This window comes from Saccostrea cucullata, unplaced genomic scaffold, assembly GCF_032062105.1.
Source record: "Saccostrea cucullata isolate Sc308-1 unplaced genomic scaffold, CSIRO_AGI_Scuc_v1 ctg9805, whole genome shotgun sequence".
Taxonomy (NCBI): domain Eukaryota; kingdom Metazoa; phylum Mollusca; class Bivalvia; order Ostreida; family Ostreidae; genus Saccostrea; species Saccostrea cuccullata.
The window spans coordinates 1-22,386 of NW_026923701.1; the positions used below are offsets into that span (position 1 = coordinate 1).

The window sequence follows — 22,386 nt, forward strand, 5'->3', positions numbered from 1 at the left end:
TTTAGGTAAACTGTACTATAGGTATTGGTGCCTATCTGGTTTGTGTGTGACAGATTATTCTATATTTAAGCCCTTTGGACTACAGGTATCTGTGCCTATCGGGTTTAAATTTTTCTAACAGATTGTTCTATATTTAGGTTACTTGTCGAGCTATAGGTATGGGAGCCTATCTGGTTTGTGTGTAGCTTACAGATTGTTCTATATTTAGGTCACCTGTCAAGCTATAGGTATCGGTGCCTATCTGGTTTGTTTATAGCTTACAGATTGTTCTATATTAGCTCTTCTGAGCCAAAGGCTCAAAGAGCTAATGTTATGGCCATTTGTGCGGTGTGCTTTAACTTTTCAGAATATGGGCCATAACTCAAGAACCCTTTGGCCAATCTGTGTCAAATTTGTCACAGGGTATCCTTGGCCCAAGGGCTACCATTTATACTAGAATAAGGGTTGGGACCCTAAAACAAGGGGAGATAATCAGGAAAACAAAACGAAAAGTACTGGTTGCAAAAAAATCTTCTTCTCCAGAACCACCGGGCAGATTTTCACCAAACTTACATACAATGATTACGATATGTTGAAGATTAAAAATTGTTCAAGGCATGACCCTGGGGCAAAGGGCTGTTCAAGGTCACTTCAAAGATGACCTAAATTTAAAATTAATGAAAACGTTTATATTTTGCTTACTATTAAAACTAGGATCATCAAATCTTGTAAGTTGATGCATCTCAGGACTTCACATCATGTTAACTAAAAGTAGGTCACGGTGACCTACTTTTTAAATTTTGTAAGCATTTGTTTTCATATTGATTTGAAGGCATATTTCGGGCACTTTAAGGCCTATGATCATCAAACTTTGTCAGTTGATGCATCTTGGGTCCTTGAACAACGTCAACGTAAAAGTAGGTCACCGTGACCTACTTTTTGAACTTGATGACTTATTCTTTTTAAAACAATTAATCCAATTATTTCAGACACTGAGAGGTTTAGAATCATCAAATCTTGTAAAATGATGCATCTTGAGACGTTAAAACATTTTTATGAAAAAGTAGGTCACTGTGACCTACTTTTTGTATTTTGCAGGAATTTGATTTTGAATTGTTTAAAAGGCTTATTTTGATTACCTTTAGACGTAGGATCATCAAACTTGGTCAGCAGATGCATCTTGTGACTTTAAAAAATTTTAATCAAAATATAGGTCACAATGACCTAGTTTCAACATTTTATGGTAATATTTTAGTATTCTTAGGTATTTTTTGGCTTAGAATCATCAAACTTTGTGAGTTGATGCATCTTGGGTTTTCGGAGAGTAACGAACAAAAAAGTAGGTCACGGTGACCTACATTTGACATTTAATGGCTTTATTTAAATATCTATGGTAATTAATGTCTTAGAATCATCAAACTTTATGAGTTGATTCATCTTTGGTTTTCGGAGAGTGACAACCAAAAAGTAGGTCATGGTGACCTACTTTTTACATTTTATGGCTTTATTTAAATATATTAGGTATTTTTCGGATTAGAATCATCAAACTTTGTGAGTTGATGCATCTTGGTTTTTCAGAGAATAAGGAACAAAAGTAGGTCATGGTGACCTACTTTTGACATTTTATGGCTTTATTTAAATATCTACAGTAATTATTGGCTTAGAATCATCAAACTTTATGAGTTGATGCATCTTTGGTTTTTGGAGAGTGACAACCAAAAAGTAGGTCACAGTGACCTACTTTTTACATTTTATAGCTTTAATTAAGTATATTAGGTATTTATTGGCTTAGAATCATCAAACTTTGTCAGTTGATGCAACTTGGGACTTAAGATACTCAGGGTTAGAGGCTTCAAATAGAAGTGATAGATTGTACAATTTATTAGGTTTTGGAGAGTGACAACCAAAAAGTAGGTCACAGTGACCTACGTTTAACATTTTATGGCTTTTTTAAGTATCTACAGTACTTATTGGCTCAGAATCATCAAACTTTGTAAGTTGATGCATCTTGAGTTTTCGGATAATGATGTTCAAAAAGTAGGTCATGGTGACCTACATTTGACATTTTATGGCTTTATTTAAATATCTATGGTAAGTATTGGCTTAGAATCATCAAACTTTATGAGTTGATGCGTCTTGGGTTTTTGGAGAGTGACAACCAAAAAGTAGGTCACAGTGACCTACTTTTTACATTTTATAGCTTTATACAAATATATTAGGTATTTTTTAGCTTAGAATCATCAAACTTTGTGAGATGATGCATCTTGGGTTTTCGGATAGTGACGACCAAAAAGTAGGTCATGGTGACCTACTTTTAACATTTTATGTTTTTTTTAAGTGTCTACAGTACTTTTGGTTCAGAATCATCAAACTTTGTAAGTTTATGCACCTTGGGTTTTCGGAAAATGATGTCCAAAAAGTAGGTCACTGTGACCTACTTTCGACATTTTATGGCTTTATTTAAGTATCTATGGTACTAACTGGTTTAGAATTTTACCTAAAATTTGTTTGTTGATGCATATTTTGTTGTTAAAGAATGTATCTCGGGTTTTCAAAAAATGTAGACAAAAAAGTAGGTCACGGTGACCTACTTTAAAATATCTCAAATACTTATTGGCGTAAAATCTTCAATCTTTATTTATTAATGCATCTTGAGTCCTCAGAAAACTTCAATCTTAATATAGTTTACTGTGATGTACTTATGGTTTTTATAGCTTTATTATTAAAAATATTTTCAGTCCTAATTGGCTAAGAATCATCAAACTTTGTCAGTTGATGCAACTTGGGACTTAAGATACTCAGGGTTAGAGGCTTCAAATAGAAGTGATAGATTGTACAATTTATCAGAAGAGCGATTCAAGGCCCTTGGGCCTCTTGTTTAGGTTACCTGTCGAGCTATAGGTATCGGTGCCTATTTGGTTTGTTTATAGCTTACAGATTGTTCTATATTTAGGTTACCTTTGAGCTATAGGAATAGGTGCCTATCTGGTTTATAGTTTACAGATTGTTCTATATTTAGGTTACCTTTGAGCTATAAGTATAGGTGCCTATCTGGTTTATAGCTTACTGATTGTTCTATATTAAGGTAACCTGTCTATCTAAAGGTATACATACCTATCTGGTTTATAGCTTACAGATTGTTCTATATTTAGGTTACCTGTCGAGCAAAAGGTATCGGTGCCTATCTGGTTTATAGCTTACAGATTGTTCTATATGTAGGTAACTAGTCGAGCTATAGGTATTAGTGCCTATCTGGTTTATAGCTTACAGATTGTTCTATATTTAGGTAACCTGTTGAGCTATAGGTATAGCTGCCTATCTGGTTTATAGCTTACAGCCTGTTCTATATTTAGGTTACCTGTCGAGCTATAATAGGTATCGGTGTCTATCTGGTTTTATAGCTTACAGATTGTTCTATATTTAGGTTACCTGTCGAGCTATAGGTATTGGTGCCTATCTGGTTTGTAGCTTACAGATTGTACTATATTTAGGTTACATGTTGAGCTATAAGTATAGGTGCCTATCTGGTTAATGAGTAGCTTACAGATTGTTCTATATTTAGGTAAACTGTCAAGCTATAGGTATAGGTGCCTATCTGAATTGTTGTAGCTTACAGATTGTTCTATATTTAGGTTACCTGTCAAGCAATAGGTATAGGTGCCTATCTGGTTTGTTTATAGCTTATAGATTGTTCCATATATATGTAACCTGTCGAGCTATAGGTATTGGTGCCTATCTGGTTTGTTGTAGCTTACAGATTGTTCTATATTTAGGTTACCCTTCAAACTATAGGTATAGGTGCCTATCTGGTTTGTTGTAGCTTACAGATTGTTCTATATTTAGGTTACCTGTCAAGCTATAGGTATTGGTGCATATCTGGTTTGTTTGTAGCTTACAGATAGTTCTAAATTTAGGGTACCTGTCAAGCTATAGGTATTGGTGCCTATCTAGTTTGTTGTAGCTTACAGATTGATCTATATTTAGGTAACCTGTCAAACTATAGGTAAAGGTGCCTATCTGGTTTGTTGGAGCTTACAGATTGTTCTATAATTAGGTTACCTGTCAAGCTATAGGTATTGGTGCCTATCTGGTTTGTTTGTAGCTTACAGATTGTTCTATATCTAGGTTACCTGTCAAGCTATAGGTATTGGTGCCTATCTGGTTTGTTGTAGCTTACAGATTGTTCTATATATTCAGGTTTCCTTTCAAGCTATAGGTATAGGTGCCTATCTGGTTTGTTGTAGCTTACAGATTGTTCTATATTTAGGTTACCTGTCAAGCAATAGGTATAGGTGCCTATCTGGTTTGTTTATAGCTTACAGATTATTCCATAAATATGTAACCTGTCGAGCTATAGGTATTGGTGCCTATTTGGTTTTTGTGAAGCTTACAGATTGTTCTATATTAAGGTTACCTGCCAAGCTATAGGTATAGGTGCCTATCTGGTTTGTAGTTTACAGATTGTTTTATATTTAGGTTACCTGTCGAGCTATAGGTATCGGTGCCTATCTGGTTTGTTGTAGCTTACAGATTGATCTATATTTAGGTTACCTGTCGAGCTATAGGAATAGGTGCCTTTCTGGTTTATAGCTTACAGATTGTTCTATATTTAGGTAACCTGTAGAGCTATAGGTATTGGTGCCTATCTGGTTTTATAGCTAACAGATTGTTCTATATTTAGGTAACCTGTCGAGCTATAGGTATTGGTGCCTATCTGGTTTTATAGCTTACAGATTGTTCTATATCTAGGTAACCTGTCGAGCTATAGGTATAGGTGCCTTACTGGTTTATAGCTTACAGATTGTTCTATATTTAGGTTACCTGTAGAGCTATAGGTATAGGTGCCTATCTGGTCAGACTGGGACAGAGAACTATACAGGTGGAGAACTCCCACATCATCCTCACCGGTGCAGGTGCACTGAACAAGGTATGTCATGAGAGATAGTCAGTATTCTCATTTATTTATTAGGGAGAAAAAAATTGCAGGAATTGTGATCATTGCTTAAGGACATACGCAACGTACCTTACCTACTGATAATTTTCCAAGGTATTCTAAATTTAAACTTATGATATCATTACATGTTCTTAGACAAAAAATCAGCATGGGTTACCAGGGGTTTTGAAAAGATATCGAATTTTGAAAAATTTCGCATTATTTAAAAAAAAATGTACAAAAATTATAAAACATGAATTCCAGATATTTTTTTTACAAAAATTGTTTTAGAAGAGGTGTACAAATCCATATATAGAAATTAGAAATATTGCACACAAGTCCTTCATTTAGTGGAACTCTTCAACTCAAGGGAAGAACCCAAAAAAGTTCAAACTACGTTGCGTATGACCTTAAAGGAGTTCAGATACTAATATTTGGGTGTAATTACGCAAAAATAAAGTTCTCATGAATAAACGGTTATTTACAGTACATTTATTTAAGGGTTCCTATAGATGTAAATTCCAGAGAAAGGTTAATCTATGTTCATTACTACCCCCACAAACAATGTTGATTTAACATTATAATTTGAATATTTATTGAAAACACAGGTCCTTGGTAAGGAGGTGTACACGAGTAACAATCAGCTGGGAGGGATCCAGATCATGTACACAAACGGAGTCACACACGACGTGACAGCGGATGACTTCGAGGGAGTCTATAAAATCATCAAGTGGCTGTCATACATGCCTAAGGTACTGTCCATTCTTATAACTGTCACTAGAGAATAGAGTACAGCATAAAAGAAAAACAATATCCTTAGTCAAAAGAATTAGTCAAATGATTTTGTTTTCATTTTTACAGACTGAAGCAGTCTTTATTTTATCTGTCAGTGAATTATGGATTTAAATTACTGTAAGGGTTAGTCATGGAGTTTAATTTATCTGGATTATTGTTTCAGTGTAAAGGCTCCCCATTACCAGTACTAGATACAGGGGACCCTATAGACAGACTGGTGGACTTCATCCCCACAAAGGCCCCGTACGATCCCAGGTGGATGCTGAATGGCCGACAAAATCCAGATAAACATGGTACATTTATAATGCATGTTCAGACTCTGAATCTGTGTTAAAACATTTCATTCCTGAATCATCGATAATGTTAATTACTGTTGTGTTAATTGTAGATGATAAGAATTCCTGGCAGAAGGGTTTCTTTGATCACAAGTCTTTCCATGAAATCCTACAGCCTTGGGCACAAACAGTGGTCACAGGTCGAGCAAGGTTTGTCTCCCTTTATACATTTACTGTTTCAGTTGCTGTATATTATACTATTATAAATCCAAGAAGTATTAAATAAACATATATCAAAGGAAGAGGAAATCTTGAGCTGTGTTATTTTTATGTGCGTGTCTGTGTTGCAGGTTGGGAGGGATCCCTGTGGGGGTGATCTCTGTAGAGACCAGGACAGTAGAAATGACCATACCAGCTGACCCTGCCAATCTGGACTCAGAGACCAAGGTACAGATTAAAATACTTATTTTCCTTTGTACATCTAGTGTATTATTAGAGAATTATGTCAAAACTATGTTTAAAATAAAACTGAGTTTTTTTGTTAAAAAAAATTTTTGCTCCAAATTGTTATTAAATTTGAATCTTTTTAAGATATGATATGATTTTAAACTGAGGATTCTTGTAAAAGGTACGAGACTTTAAAAATGAAATTTTGCTTCAATGAAATTGCTCTTGTAGGTGATACAACAAGCAGGTCAGGTATGGTTCCCAGACTCGGCCTATAAGACAGCTCAGGCCATTAAGGACTTCAACAGAGAGGACCTACCTCTCATGGTGTTTGCAAACTGGAGAGGATTCTCAGGCGGAATGAAAGGTACAGCATATTAATAAAGTCAGAAAATCATGGTAAGTTTAAATGCGCAGTTTTAGTATTTTGTTCATTAAATTATTTACGTGGAATGATTTTAATGCAAAATCTTGAAAGTTTAAAATTCATGTTAAAGACATACCCTGGTATTCTCCAGCATTTTTAGAAACATGTTAACCTTATAAATGACAGATGTTTTACCTATATTTTGTTAGTAATTTATATCATTTACACTCACAGTATATTTGACATTTTATAACTTGATTGTTTTAATGGTAAATATTGAAACATTTGTTGAACAACTATTGAAATGTTACATATATTGAAACATTTATTGAACAACTTTTGAAAAGTTACGTTGAATACCTTGTTCAATTTTTCAGATATGCATGACCAGGTATTGAAGTTTGGCTCCTACATTGTGGATGCCCTGACAGAATATAATCAACCCATTATGATTTACATCCCCCCGTATGCTGAGCTGAGGGGTGGAGCATGGGTAGTGGTGGATCCAACTATTAACCCCACCCACATGGAAATGTATGCTGATGAACTCAGCAGGTATGAAATTTTGGTCAATGATTTGAAGAGAACTCAAAAATGAAATATGAAAGTCTTCTCATAGCAAGAGCAATTTAGCATATTGTTTAATGATACCTTGAAAAGAAAAAATTCCTTAAAGTTTTCAAAATTACTTTAATTACGATAATGCACATTTTTACTGAAAAAATGAAAACAGAATTTTGTCCCCAACTGTACAGTCTAAATGAAATGAATTTTGATAATTTTGTCCCAGGGGAGGTGTCCTTGAGCCAGAGGGAACAGTAGAAATCAAATTCAGGAGGAAGGACCTGGAGAAGACGATACAGAGACTGGATCAGACGTGTCGTCAGAAGACCAGTCCACAGCTGAATCCGGACGAGAAGGAAGAGCTCCAGAAACAGCTGGCAGCTCAGGAAAATTACTCCCCATGTACCACCAGGTGGCGATACAGTTTGCTGACCTCCATGACACTCCTGGAAGAATGGAGGAAATGGGGGTTATTACCGTGAGTGTAATTCAGTGAGATAAATGAAAAGAAATATTTCAAAGTATATTTCTGACAATGATGGGTTTTTATGACATTTTTTATTGACAACTATCAGACGAGAATTACATAGCTTAAATTTCATTTCTTTAGTTATAAGTTTTTTTCTTCAAAAGTTACACTTCACATGTTTATAACTCTAGATCTGAAGCACAATGTGTTAAGGGGGGACCTATGTCGTTCTACGTCAAAGCAGCGTTATGTGACGTCACAATAGCAACGTTTGTTTTTTTTTCCCGCTGACTTTTGCAACTGTGATTATAGGCATATTATTATTAATCAATAACGTACACAATTTACAAAAAGAAAATGTTTTCATCATTTATAAAGTTTTATTTGATTTATGGAGTTTGCTGATATTTCTCTTCCTTTGGTTGATAATTCATAGCAATTTCAGTTGTAAAGAAATACCTCCATGATATGCTGATATAAAAATGCAAAAAACATAAGATAAAATTCAGCAAAGACAGCGGCTTAAATCAGGGAAATATGTTTAATTTTATGATTGCCATTAATTGTATTTACTGGATAAAATTAAGAAAAAAATTAAGAAATGTACTTGTACCTATATTTACTTATTGATTTATAGTGTATGTAGATTTTATTGTATAAAGTCATTTCTAGGTTCTATAAGGTGTTGGTTGTTGACGGGGAAAGGGGGGGATGATTAGAATGAAGAAGAAAAGAGTTTATCTGTTTAAATTATTTCTTATCAAAACACAATAGTACTCGTTTTTTGCAAAATAGTTTTATATTCAGATGTTTGTCAGTGCTAACTTAACTTTTATTAGTGCAGAAAGGTCAATATTTATGACAGAAGAGTATGAAAATAAAAGAAAACGTCATATTTCTCGTTTATTTTATCATAAAGGTATACTTTTTTCTTTGTTAAAATAAAGAGATGGGTCATTTCTTCCAAAAAATATGAATTACAACATTTTCACACAAAGACTTTTTAAGATATTACCTGTTATGCATGTCGGAATTGTAAAAAATACGACAAGAAAAACGGAATAATACTTGCATTGTGCTCCTTTATAATTTCTCATGCGAGATGAATTACAATGAATTTGCCTTCATTTTAAAGATACAAGTCATATAAATTAAATACCTGTTGATTTTGAATGTGATTTGACATTTTTGGTTCTTTTTAGCGCATATTTGGAGTAGAACAATAATGTCTGAAAATAATCTATTTTTAGCATTTCACACTGTTTTTGCACGTGCTCCTGTGTAAAAATAAGCATATAAAGGTATTGTTTTTAATACCTAAAAATTAAGAGCAAGTGGTCAGAAAAGAAATGTCAAAGTTTTGAAAATTTCACACAAAGACTTTTCGGACATAGGTCCCCCCTTAAGTTTCTTTTTGGTCACACAGGACATACTTAAATGGCAGAAGAGCCGTGAGTTTTTCTACTGGCACCTCAAGCGACGGTTGTTGGAGAGGCAGCTTAAGAAAAAGATGAAGCAGTTCACACAGAACGTCGGGGAGGGGGAGCTCAACTCCATGTTACATCGCTGGTTTGTGGAGGACAGAGGCACTGTCAATGTAAGTAGATAAGGTGTACCCTATTTAAAGTTAGTTAGCAAGTAAAATCAGTGGAATGTACATGTATTTAATGATTTTCATAGACTTTATCTTAACAATTTATTGATTGTTGTGATTTTCTGATTGAGTGAAGAAGAGACATATTTTGTAATTAATTAACTTTGAGTTTTGAAAGGTGTTTAATTTTTAATGAATCAGATATGTAAGGACAAGTACATTGAGGAAATTTAGGTGTGAAGAAAAAATCAAATTTCCTTGACAGTAAATGTTTCGATGACATTTTGTGGAAAGGTTTAAAATAATTGTCATTTATTTATGAGGGCTTTATGATTGGGATAGTATACTGACATTGTAGGTGTTAAGAGTAAAAATTCTGTTAATTATCTATATAGATATAATTTCCCTTTATTCTTTCTAACTCAGCATTTTGAGTTTATCAACCAGATGTGAGTAAATGAATTTGACAGTTCACCTAACAATTTGATATTTTAATTGCTACAACTCTCCCAGTTTTAGGGACTCTCGTGACTTTTGTTTCAATGTAATTATAAAGCTGGTTACGTTATCTTGATTTATGTATCTTTTAGCTTCATTCACATCCTGTCCGTGGGAACTGTGTAACTTTCTGTATATTCCAATTAGTCATAGATTTCATATAATGCTTTGTAAGTGAAATTTTATTCAGTCTTCGGTTAATTCTTGTCAATGTTACACGCATGGAATAAATTGTTGAAATCGCTATGATTGGGTTCAATTTTTGAGTGTAACATTTTGGTGGCAGCGGTGGGATTATACTTCGAATTGTGATTAACAATCGGGTATATAAATTGTGACTTTACTCTAAATTGTGGTGTAACAATTTAAGTAAACTGAGTGTTTTTAATTCAAATTGTGGGATTAACAATTTGATTAACTTATTATTGATTTGTCCGAATTGTGGTGTAACAATTCTGGAATTTATTTGAAAGTGTGGATTAACATTTCAAATTCCTTAACCATGGCCGATGAAGAAGCTCATCATACTGAAGACTCAATTGCAGTAAATAGACCAAGGCGGACACAGAAATTAATCGACTTCACTGAGGATGAAATTGAAGAAGAACATGTACAGGAAGTCGTACCTGTCTTTAAACAGCCTCAACAGCCACCGGTAAGAAGGAAAACAACTTAAAAAGATAATACAATAGAACTTGAATTAGAACGCGAGAAAATTGCTCTTGAACGCGAAAAAGTTAAAATGGAAATGGAAAAACTAGCACTCGAAAGGGAAAAACTTCAGATGAAATCTACAGAAAATCCTTTATCAAATTCGGCTGCATTTAAAATCAAATTACAACCGTTCAATCCAAAATCAGATGATATTTTGACCTTTCTCTCCGAATTTGAGGCTGTATGTGACCAAGCAGAATGGACAGAAAACATAAAAATTCTTCAATTAAGGACACTTTTAACTGGACAAACTAGACATGTGTCATCGCAAGCATCAACATCTTATCACGATTGAGGAAAGCCCTCATAGAACGATCCGGTAAAAGACCTCATGAGTACTTTTCTGACTTGTTATCAGTGAAAAGAGAAGGAAACGAAACATATAGAGGACTTATGTCCAGAATTGATATGTATCTAAAGAGGTGCATAGAGGAAAAAGATCCGATTGAGACCCTACGATACGAATTCTTTTTGAAAGCTCTACCATCATCACAGGCACAGTGGGTGAGAAGAAACAAGGGATCATCTAGCATCGTGGAGGCCGCCGAGGACTACATTCCCCCCAAACCAATCGCTCAGGGATTTACTGGAAATGGAAAACCAACTGGACCAGGAAATGGTCAAAACCAGAGCAGTCACAGGAAGGATGTGACATGCTTTAAGTGCAACGGAAAAGGACATTTTGCGAATAAATGCCCTAAAATTTCACTAGCATCCAGAATTATAGACCACTCTTGTGATGGATTGATCTACTTACCTGGATTTGTCAATGACCGGGAAGTATCCTTTGTTAAGGATACAGGTGCGTCATTAACACTTGTGCGGGAGACTTAGTTAATCAGAGCAGTGTTTTAGACGGACATAAAACAACTCTTTACACAGCGATTGGCCAACCGTTTGAAGCCAAGTTAGCTGTTGTGAAACTTGACACTCCATACTACAAAGGATATGCTCAAGTTGGACTAGTTCCCTCCCTTGTAGCAGATGCTCTACTTGGAAATGATGTCATTAGCAGAAAAAGTGCTAATTTTGTCACCAGATCTATGGCATTGAAAGCTCTGGATGATGACAAAAATATGGAAAAGAAGATGCAGGACTCAGGAGTGCTACCAAAATCAATTGATGATTTGACGGATGATAGTAAACCTACAGATACGATACAGAGTAATGAAATAAATTCCATGAATGCTGAGAAACTAGCCCGACTACAAAAAGAGGACAACACCCTAAAAGCTTGTCGTGACAAAGCAGTGGATTACAACACAGCCCAAGATAGCCCACCTGCTTTTTACTATGAGAACGAAATACTTAAGAGAAAATGGAAAACTAAGGATGGATTACGAGAAGGAAACCAAATTGTGTTACCAACCAGCCTCAGAAAATCAATCTTGGAGCTAGCGCATGACCAACCATTCGCAGGACACCTAGGCACCGAAAAACAAGGAACGCATTCTGCGCTCTTTCTACTGGCCTGGATTATTCGCCGATGTAAGTGAGTACTGTTCGTCGTGTGATGTGTGTCAAAAAGTGGCAAAACGTACACATGTCAAAGCTCCAATGATCAACACACCAGTCATCACTGAACCATTTTACAAAATTTCAATGGATATCGTTGGCCCTCTATCAAAATCCAAGAGAGGAAACAGATTCATTCTTACAATAGTTGATGATGCAACGAGGTATCCAGAGGCATTCGCATTGAAAAGTTGTGACGCCGAAAGCGTAGCAAACGCGCTCATGGAATTGTTTAGTCGTGTGGGAGTACCAAAAATTATACTAACTGATCAAGGAACCAATTTTACAAGTCAGCTTATGAAAGACCTATTTGCGTTGTTGAAAGTGAAAGGAATTACAACATCACCTTATCATCCGCAAGCCAATGGGAAAACAGAGCGTTTTAATGGTACGTTGAAGTCAATTTTGAAGAAACTATGCACTCAAGAGGAATCCGACTGGGATACTTTATTATCATATGCCTTGTTTGCGTATCGTGAAGTCCCTCATGAGGAGACGGGATTTGCACCTTTTGAACTTCTGTATGGATGGCCAGTCCGTGGACCGACACAAATAATCAAAGAATTCATGGCAGGCGAGGAAGGAATCCAGATGTCTGTCGTTGAACATGTTGCGGGAATGCGACAAAAACTTAAGGGATATCACATCACAGGTAAAGGACAACCTATTAAAACGTAAGACATTAATTAAACGTTGGTATGACAAGTCAGCTACTGAAAGGAGGTTTTATCCTGGAGACGAGGTTCTTGTCTTACTTCCGTCTGACACCTCTGAGGATGGTGGCCCAGTGGAAAGGGCCATTCCGAGTTACAGAGCGTGTTAATGATGTAAATTATAAAGTCAACGTTGGAGGACGTCGTGGTGTGGTCGTCTATCACATCAATTTACTACGAGAATACAGACGTGCAGCTTTGCTCGTGACTGACCGAACTGAGGAAACTGATGGACTAGAAGAAGCTTTTCCTTATGAAAGAACGGAAACCATTGACGATTTGAAGTTTGGAGACAACTTAAACCAAAATCAGCGCAAAGAACTAAGGGACCTTTGTTCCAAATATGAAACCGTATTCACAGACAAACCTGGACATTGTAACCTGACGGAACATCAAATTCGTACAACAACCGAAACTCCGATCAGTCTAAGACCCTACAGAATTCCAGAAGCAAAACAAGAATGCGTAAAGAAAGCACTAAATGAAATGCTAGAGCAAGGACATATCCAAAAATCGAACAGCCCTTGGAGTTCCCCTGTTGTCCTTGTAAGAACAACAGATGGCTCTATCAGGATCTGTATTGACTACAGAAAACTTAACGAAATAACTGTCTCCGACGCTTATCCAGTCCCTCGAATTAATGATATCTTGGAAAAAATAGGCAAAGCAAAATATCTTAGTCATTTTGACCTCGAAAGGTTATTGGCAAGTCCCCCTTTCAAAGGATTCACGAGAAAAATCGGCATTTGTGACACCATACGGACTGTATGAATTTTTAGTTATGCCATTTGGAATGAAAACATCACCTGCAACCTTTATACGCCTGATGGACAGCGTGTTGTGCGACATAGATAATGTTGTTGCTTATTTTGATGACATTGTCATATTTTCCGATTCTTGGAAAACTCATCTCGAGGACATCGAGAATGTCGTTAGAAAACTACAGATGGTGAATTTGACGATACGACCGTCAAAGTGCAAATTAGGTGCTGAGAAAATAAAATGCCTTGGGCACATTGTGGGCAACGGAGTCACACAACCTGACCCAAACAAAGTTACAGCGGTGAAAGAATTCCCACTACCAATCACAAAGAGAGGGTTTGAAATCGTTTCTCGGGCTTACTGGATATTACAGGCAGTATATCCAAAATTATGCCAAAATTTCCGTCACCTTGACAGACATGTTGAAGAAAATGCAACCTAATAAAATCAAATGGACGACAAGGCGACCAAAGCATTCAAAGACCTAAAAGAAGCGCTAACATCAGCCCCTGTTTTAATTACGCCCGACTTCCAAAAAGTTTTTACGTTACAAACAGATGCGAGTCAATTCGCTATTGGTGCAGTTCTGAGCCAGGATCTGGAGGACGGCGATCACCCCGTGGCCTACCTCAGCAGGAAACTATTACCGAGAGAACAAAATTACTCGACCATCGAAAAAGAACTCCTAGCAATCGTTTGGGCCATAGGATCCTTCGCGTATTATCTTGACGGTAGAAAATTCTGCGTAGAAACTGACCACAACCCGTTGAGTTGGCTACACAAAATGAAAAACAATAATCAAAGGCTTTTGCGTTGGGCCCTCTCACTGCAGATTTATGACTTTGAAATACGACATCGTAAGGCGTCCAAGAACCAAAACGCGGACAGTCTATTGCTTGGCTGAACGAACTGTTTTGATAAAGTGTTTAGATGTGACAATCTAATAACAGTGACATAATGGACTTTTATCTAAAAGTATTAATCTGGTTCTATAAATCTTTATTGCTTTTACATTACTTTTATATTTCTGTACAATGTATATTTTGAAAAAATTCAACTATTCAAGTTAAATTTTTATCTTAAGGAGGGAGGTGTTAAGAGTAAAAATTCTGTTAATTATCTATATATATATAATTTCCCTTTATTCTTTCTAACTCAGCATTTTGAGTTTATCAACCAGATGTGAGTAAATGAATTTGACAGTTCACCTAACAATTTGATATTTTAATTGCTACAACTCTCCCAGTTTTAGGGACTCTCGTGACTTTTGTTTCAATGTAATTATAAAGCTGGTTACGTTATCTTGATTTATGTATCTTTTAGCTTCATTCACATCCTGTCCGTGGGAACTGTGTAACTTTCTGTATATTCCAATTAGTCATAGATTTCATATAATGCTTTGTAAGTGAAATTTTATTCAGTCTTCGGTTAATTCTTGTCAATGTTACACGCATGGAATAAATTGTTGAAATCGCTATGATTGGGTTCAATTTTTGAGTGTAACAGTAGGCATACCTCTGGGAGGATGACAAAGCTATGGTAGAGTGGTTGACAGAACAGATCAGAGAAGATAGTATTGACAACGCTGTATCAGACAACATCAGATGTCTACAGAGGGAGCACGTCCTACAACAAGTCAGGAGGTAGGTATCAGATGTCTACAGAGGGAGCACGTCCTACAACAAGTCAGGAGTAAGGTATCAGATGTCTACAGAGGGTGCACTTCCTACAACAAGTCAGGATGTAGGTATAAGATGTCTACAGAGGAAGCACGTCCTACAACAAGTCAGGAGGTAGGTATCAGACAACATCAGATGTCTACAGAGGGAGCACGTCCTACAACAAGTCAGGAGGTAGGTATAAGATGTCTACAGAGGAAGCACGTCCTACAACAAGTCAGGAGGTAGGTATCAGACAACACCAGATGTCTACAGAGGGAGCACATCCTACAACAAGTCAGGAGGTAGATATCAGATGTCTACAGAGGGAGCATGTCCTACAACAAGTCAGGAGGTGGGTATCAGATGTCTACAGAGGGAGCATGTCCTACAACAAGTCAAGAGGTAGATATCAGATGTCTACAGAGGGAGCACGTCCTACAACAAGTCAGGAGGTAGATATCAGATGTCTACAGAGGGAGCACGTCCTACAACAAGTCAGGAGGTAGGTATCAGATGTCTACAGAGGGAGCACGTCCTACAACAAGTCAGGAGTAAGGTATCAGATGTCTACAGAGGGTGCACTTCCTACAACAAGTCAGGATGTAGGTATAAGATGTCTACAGAGGGAGCACGTCCTACAACAAGTCAGGAGGTAGGTATCAGACAACATCAGATGTCTACAGAGGGAGCACATCTTACAACAAATAAGGAGGTATGTATTAGAGGTCTACAGAGGGAGCATGTCCCACAACAAGTCAGGAGGTAGGTATCAGACAACACCAGATGTCTACAGAGGGAGCACATCCTACAACAAGTCAGGAGGTAGATATCAGATGTCTACAGAGGGAGCATGTCCTACAACAAGTCAGGAGGTGGGTATCAGATGTCTACAGGGAGCATGTCCTACAACAAGTCAGGAGGTAGGTATCAGATGTCTACAGAGGGAGTACGTCCTACAACAAGTCAGGAGGTAAGTATCAGATGTCTACAGAGGGAGCACGTCCTACAACAAGTCAGGAGGTAGATATCAGATGTCTACAGAGGGAGCACATCCTACAACAAGTCAGGAGGTAGGTATCAGACAACATCAGATGTCTACAGAGGGAGCACGTCCTACAACAAGTCAGGAGGTAGGTATCCTAAGAGGGAGTACAACAAGTCAGGAGGTAAGGTAGCCAACATCAGATGTCTACAGAGGGAGCACGTCATACAACAAGTCAGGAGGTAGGTATCAGATGTCTGCAACAAGTCAGGAGGTAGGTATTACAGAGGAAGCACATCCTACAACAAGTCGGGAGGTAGGTATCAGATGTCTACAGAGGGAGCACATCCTACAACAAGTCAGGAGGTAGGTATCAGACAACATCAGATGTCTACAGAGGGAGCATGTCCTACAACAAGTCAGGAGGTAGGTATCAGATGTCTACAGAGGGAGCATGTCCTACAACAAGTCAGGTAGATAGGTGTACAGATGTCTACAACAAGTCAGGAGGTAGGGAGCACATCCTACAACAAGTCAGGAGGTAGGTATCAGACAACATCAGATGTCTACAGAGGGAGCATGTCCTACAACAAATCAGTAGGTAGGTATCAGATGTCTACAGAGGGAGCATGTCCTACAACAAGTCAGGAGGTAGGTATCAGATGTCTATTAGCATGTCCTACAACAAGTCAGGAGGTAGGTATCAGATGCACATGTCCTACAACAAGTCAGGAGGTAGGTATCAGATGTCTACAGAGGGAGCACGTCCTACAACAAGTCAGGAGGTAGGTATCAGATGTCTACAGAGGGAGCATGTCCTACAACAAGTCAGGAGGTAGGTATCAGACAACATCAGATGTCTACAGTAGAGAGTACATCCTACAACAACAGAGGTAGGAGACAATACGTACAGAGGGAGCATGTCCTACAACAAGTCAGGAGGTAGGTATCAGATGTCTACAGAGGGAGCATGTCCTACAACAACAGAGGGAGCACATCCTACAACAAGTCAGGAGGTAGGTATCAGATGTCTCAGCAGAGGAAGCACGTCCTACAAGAAGTCAGGAGGTAGGTATCAGATGTCTACAGAGGGAGCATGTCCTACAACAAGTCAGGAGGTAGGTATCAGATGTCTACAGAGGGAGCATGTCCTACAACAAGTCAGGAGGTAGGTATCAGACAATATCAGATGTCTACAAAGGGAACATGTCCTACAACAAGTCAGGAGGTAGGTATCAGATGTCTACAGAGGGAGCATGTCCTACAACAGGTCAGGAAGAAGATATCAGAAGTCAACAAATCCAGCACGTCCTACAACAAGACAGTAGGTAGTTATCAGACAACATCAGATGTCTACAGAGGGAGCACGTCCTACAACAAGTCAGGAGGTAGGTATCAGATGACAGAAAATCCTACATTAATTGATCATGATTTATCACCTGATGGCTCAACTAGGGTTTTATAACATTATTTCATTTATTCATGTAGAAATGAGATATATATAGAACCAGACTTTACTGAAAGGTTTTACATGATAATATTTATATATCACTTTAATTAACCATAATTTATTGCTTTTGCACAGTCTAGAAATTCTGATAGTTGTCTTCTTCTCCAGAAGAATTAAATTAAATTTGCTAAAATATAAATTTTTACATAAAATCTACTGATTGTTTCCCTTTAATTGATAAAATAATGCTTTAAGCACAATTTACACACTTTGTAACTGTTGACAGTTTGATACAAAACAATCCAGAGGTTAGATGGATTCCATCGTCCACATCACACAACACATGACCTCAAGTCAAAGGTTAGAAAATACTCCAGAATTCTGGCCAACATGGACAGCATGACCAGATGGACAATTAGAATCAACAGTGACCGTATTTAATAACATATCTATTTAACAAATCGTATGAAATCATTAGGTGCAATTTGGATCAAATTTGCATAAAATTGTATTATATGAAATCCATATCTGTCATTCATAATGAATTAATTATTGGAATTGTTCATGAATTCGTTTTGTAATTCAATTCAGTATGATATGTGAACCATTACCAGGGTTTGTAAACGATTATTTTTGTACTAATTTATTATTACTCTATGATGAATATCATATATAGTGCTCACTTTTAAACCAAGTTTTGTATATTATGAATATTAACTTATTGAGTGTCGGACAAATTGTCTATTTTTTTGCATTGAATTTCAGTAGATGTAATTTGGTATATAGAACACAAATTTAATAATTGAATAATGTAAAGGTAATATTGCTTCACCTAGCAATGTGGTGAATTTTAATAAAAAATATCAATAATTGCATCTTTTTTTTTTCTTGTTTTCCTTTCATGGTTAAGGAAGAAAATATTGTAAGAAGTAACTGTTTAGTTTTTTTCCTCTCACTTAAAACCTATTGTTTGAGATTTCTGATGTCTGTACTAATATAGACAAAATATGGAAAGACAATCTGTGTTTTCCATCTCATTTTAGCTACACTAATACTAAAAAGGGAATTGAAAACTCTAAAAATTAGATGAAGGCTCAGGTAGTATACAGTGATGGAAGAAAGGGGCTAACCCCCTGTTTTCTGAACATTTATATCTTTCGATATAGAAATTTTCATTTTGATGCTTTGATTGCTGCTTCACTTTTTTGTTGCCACCATCCATTTGAAAAAAGGGTTTAGAGTTTTAAATGTTTTTTTCTTTATTTTTAGCTCTACTGGTTGAAGACCAGATGAGCTTATGCGATAGTAAGGTGTCCATCTGTCTTTTTTGTTGCCACCATCCATTTGAAAAAAGGGTTTTGAGTTTTAATTTTTTTTTTCTTTATTTTTAGCTCTACTGGTTGAAGATCAGATGAGCTTATGCGATAGTAAGGTGTCCATCTGTCTTTCTTGTTGCCACCATCCATTTGAAAAAAGGGTTTTGAGTTTTAAATTTTTTTTTCTTTATTTTTAGCTCTACTGGTTGAAGATCAGATGAGCTTATGCGATAGTAAGGTGTCCATCTGTCTTTCTTGTTGCCACCATCCATTTGAAAAAAGGGTTTTGAGTTTTAAATGTTTTTTCTTTATTTTTAGCTCTACTGGTTGAAGACCATATGAGCTTATGCGATAGTAAGGTGTCCATCTTCCCGCACCCAATTAAATCCTTTGTTACTGTCATGTACCTCCTTCTCTTTTTTCCCTTCCCAGCGTGCAAATCCTCTATACACAAGAAATGCAGCCAAATTTTTACCATGCATTAGATTTATCACTCTTGATCAGAACAAATAAGGGATGAAATCTTTGGAATATAAGTGCCTTAGATTTCGAAGTTGAATTTTCTCGAAACTGGCTCAGTGAAGTAACCCTTGGACTTCTGGATCACGGACTGTCTTCATTGTGAATGTTACCGGTTCACATAATAATAAGAGCTTGATAAACTTAACAGACCCTCAAACAGTTTCAACAACTAACACAACCCTAGGACTAAGTGAATCACCAATTTATACAACTGTGTCTTCAACAGACAGCATCAATACAACCCTAGGACAAAGGGAAACTGCAATTTATACAACTGCAACTTCAACATTTACAAAGAGTGCCATTACAACTCTTACACTAACTGAATCTGCAATTTATACAACTGAATCTTCAACAGTTACAGAAAGTGCCAGTACAACTCTTACACTAACAGAATCTGCAATTTATACAACTGCATCTTCAACAGTTACAAAGAGTGCCAGTACAACTCTTACACTAACAGAATCTGCAATTTATACAACTGCATCTTCAACAGTTACAGAGAGTGCCAGTACAACTCTTACACTAACAGAATCTGCAATTTATACAACTGCATCTTCAACAGTTACAAAAAGTGCCAGTACAACTCTTAACACTAAGTAAATCTGCAATTTATACAATTGCATCTTCAACAGTTACAGAGAGTGCCAGTACAACTCTAACACTAAGTTAATCTGCAATTTATACAATTGCATCTTCAACAGTTACAGAAAGTGCCAGTACAATTTTTACACTAATGAATCTGCAATTTATACAATTGCATCTTCAACAGTTACAGAATGTGCCAGTACATCTTCAGGTAACAATCCTTCTTCAACCTACCTTACTCATAGTGCCAGCAACCTCACAACTGTGTCAACTAATGTGAGCAACAATCACGTCTCCACATCAACCCCAGTGTTCACAGATATTGTAACATACTACTGTTGAAAGTCAATACTCTATCATGTCTGTGAACAGTACCCTAAATCATGTTCATCAATGTGTAACAACCTCCACTCCAAGAACTGACAACACAGCACAGTTACCCAAATTCACTGGAAAAGTGTCGAAAGTTAGTGCTAGCCAGTTGTGGACTTTATTTATACTGAGTGGTGCACTCTACACTCTTTCACAGAGGCACAAATCCTTAATGGTTTTGTGTTTCACCTCAGTGATATGGCACAACAATGGTACCTGGCCCTCCCTTCTGCAGCGACAACCACACTCACAAAATCTCAAGGAATCATTCTTCGATTTGGGAAAACAAAAATCAGCTTCGACATTGATGTCTTAAATATACGCCAACAAGAGGATGAGTCTGCAGAGGAATATATAACCCGGATTCAACAAATGGTTTGTGATGAGGACAATACCAAACAGAATGCTGATTAATTTTATTACTTAGGGCTTTAAATCCAACATAGCAGAGAAAGTGCTTGACAAAGATCCTGAAACCATTGAAGATCTGTTCAAATTTTCCAAGTGAGCTGAATCAACTTTGAAAATTACGAAAGGTGAAAATAACATAATTGCCTCAGTTGAAAATATGGAGGAACGTTTGCTGTCAAAACTTATAGATCATCTTCAATCAGTGATGACATTAAACAAAACCGAAAAACCTACGTATAACCAAGACCATAGAAACAGAAGAAGAGCCACCAGACCCCAAAACAAACATTTTGACAATTCCTCAAGGAACTTTTATGGGAATAGTGATGAAAACTATGACAGTTATAATGTGCATGATTCTGAACACCAGTCCAAGTGGGAACCCTACCAATCTCAGTGGCAGTCTAACCGAGCTCAACCAAACCGGTACCAAAGGCACCAGTCCCCTGGCCAGTTCAATGGGCCGTCCACAACACCACAGAACAGAAACCAACATCCTGCTGACCGCCCAATCTGTTTCGGTGGACCTGCTGCACCTCGTAAGTGTTAACGTTGTGGTTTTGATTATTGTGATTTACATAACTGTAGAGCTTTTGGTTATCCCCCAGCCATTCACACGGTACAAAAGTCACTGTGTGTGAAACCTACATAGTCTTGTGAACATTTCTTTTATATTTTTATTAGCCTAATAAAATTTCTATAGTAAGTGGATATAATGATATAATGTTAATCTCGATATAATATTCTATTTTTTGTTGCATTTCGTGATTTTCTTGGATTTAAAAAGGACGTTTAATATTTTTTTCTGTCAGAAAACAATGAAATCTTCTTAATTTTGTATCAAACATGTTTCTGAAGTTTTGATTTATATAGCATAACTAAGTAATCATATTTGGAGGGTAAAAGCGTAATTGTAATATAATATTCATCAGGGGCATTTTCTGAAGAAAAGCCCAGTTTTCAGTTGTCGTGATTTATTAATGAATTGTTCAGACTGAAATGAATAAACTATGAAATCATATAACTCATCTGAATACAGACATGCATTTATATTTAAATAAATATAATACAATTAGCTTGATAAAGTAGTTTAGATTTACATTATGTCCAATGATCCGTTTAAATCAGAGGACCTTTGTGACGTCTTAAAGCCAACAAATCAAGAATGATGAGCGGGTAAGAAAAGTAACAAGTACTAGTAGAATACTTTTAATCTTTATTTTACAGTAGAACTGTAGAAAGTAGAACTACTTGTTATTTGACGTTTTTTCGTATGTAGCCTAGATTTGGGTTTGAAAATTGAAATTATAGCAAGCGCAGTGAGCGTCGCAAAGCAAAGCTCGTTAATGCAAGCTCTCAAAGCAACGCCTGTGCGAAGAGAAATTTCAGACTACTGCACATTCATTCAATAAAATTTTTTGATGATGATTTGACCCAATATCCTTTTAAAAAAATTTTT

General features: G+C 36.6%; 1 pseudogene; it reads left to right on the top strand.

Annotated features, from left to right (window-relative positions):
* Nucleotides 1-3,131: 3,131 nt before the first annotated feature.
* Nucleotides 3,132-20,486, top strand: LOC134264678 (acetyl-CoA carboxylase-like; annotated as a pseudogene).
* The last annotated feature ends 1,900 nt before the right edge of the window (nt 20,487-22,386 follow it).